Below are 2,048 nucleotides of genomic sequence, written 5' to 3'. Positions count from 1 at the left end.
TGTGTCAAACTTGGTATTCATATGGCCTCTAAATTCTGGTAGATTATAGTCAAAGTCAAATTTTGGCTCTCATGTACTTGTTTTAAGTTTCTGTGTGTTCAATTGAACTTGCTTATGAGCAATTGATGATCTGTTCCACAGTCAGCCCCTGTCCTTATTCTCACTGATGATGTTGAGCTTCTTCATTATCTCTTTCCACAGATGTAGTCAATTTGATTTTTGTGTCTTCCATTTGGTGAACTCCCCATGTAAAGTCACCATTTATGTTCTTGAAAAAAATATATTTTCAATGAATAACTCACTAGTCTTGCATGACAGAGTCATACAATCTCCATCATTACTTCTATCACCAATGCCATATTTTCCAGCTACTGAAGCTTCTTTGTTTGCAACTTTTGCATTCCAATCACCAGTAATTATAAATGCTTTTTGATTGCATGTTTGGGCAATTTAAGACTGCAGAAGTTAGTAAAGATCTTCAATTTGTCATCTTTATCATTAGTGATTGATGTATAAATTTGAATAATAGTAGTATTAACTGGTGTTCCTTGTAGGTGCATAGATATTTACCTATCACTGACAACATTTTACTTCATTTTGCATCTTCAAATGTTCTTTTTGATGATGAGTGTGAGGTCTTTCCTCTTCAGGGTAGTAGACCATATTATTATCTGGTTCAAAATGTTTGACAGTAGTCCATTTTGGTTCACTAATAACGAGAATGTGAATCTTTCTGCATTTCATTTCATTGTTGACAACTCCCAACTTTCCTAGATTCATACTTTGTCTATTCTATTATTATTTTATTAATGAATGTTTGCAGCTTTATCTTCTCATTTTGAGTCATGCCACAATAGCAAATCAAGGTCCTGAAAGTTTTACTCTATTTACATAATTAAGGTCAACTCTACTTTGATGAGGCAGCTTTTCCCAAGATGTATACTGAATGCCTTCCAACCTGCGAGGCTCATCTTCTGGCTTATATCAGACAATTTTTATCTGCTATTCATAAGATTATCAGTGGCCAACTTTTTCAGGACTGGAGTTGGCAACATCCTTCTTCCTAGTCTGTCTTAGTCTGAAAGGGCTGCTGAAACCTGTACACCATGGGAAACCCAACCTGTATTTGAAATACTACTTGCATAGTTTCCAGCATCACAACAGCACACAAGCCATCACAGTATGATGAATTGACAAAGGAGTGATGTACTGGAGAGTGAGATCATTAACAGTGATATTATGTAGATGTTATCATTTTGGTAATTACCATGTTTTAAGTGGATTATGGAGTAAAAGATACCCAATGGAAGAAAGAAAGTAAAGGACCAGAGTCACTATAATCAGAGTAGTGTTAGAATGTCTGTGAGCCAGGAATTACAATCTTTAAGGAATTAAGGGAGTAATCCATGGAGGTAGAACACTAAACAGAATGGTATAGTCTGTAGCAAGACATTAAAAGTGGGATGCTTTGGGAGAGAAGCAAGTTAGTATGATTTAGTTCTAGAAACAAGAAAAAGAAGCAAGCAAGTCATCTTGTTGAGTGGTACAATGCACTTTTGAACCCTTTTAAATTTTTGTTGAAAAAAATTTCATTAATAGAATGTATGTTAAATCACTGAATGTATCTGAAATGAGTGTATCCCTCTTGACTCTGGAGATGGGGTAGGTAGAAGGTTTATGTTCTTCTGGACTCTGTGGATAAGCATAGAGGATGCATATGCACCTCTGCTAAGATTGGTGGGATGCACATGTCCCACTGATCATGGGGACACCAATATTCTGTGGACACATGTGAAGGTTACTGGACGCATATGACCCCACATGATGTACCAGAATGGAGCACATAAGAGTCTGTAAAAACAGTAATTTTTGGCACATATGCATTTCTTCCACTTCAAACAGTTATACACATCCCCTTCTGACTACTATCTCTACTGTTAGTGGGAAAGTAGCTTTACAATCAACCCAAGAGGCAAAATAATAATAATAATAAGTGGGATATATTTCCCATGTGTCATGATAGGGTTAACTCATTGTAATGATTGGAA

The sequence above is a fragment of the Orycteropus afer genome, unplaced genomic scaffold (assembly GCF_000298275.1).
Source record: "Orycteropus afer afer isolate SDZICR_OR568_19922 unplaced genomic scaffold, OryAfe1.0 scaffold00087, whole genome shotgun sequence".
Classification (NCBI taxonomy): Eukaryota; Metazoa; Chordata; class Mammalia; order Tubulidentata; family Orycteropodidae; genus Orycteropus; species Orycteropus afer.
This window is presented reverse-complemented; position numbering follows the sequence as displayed.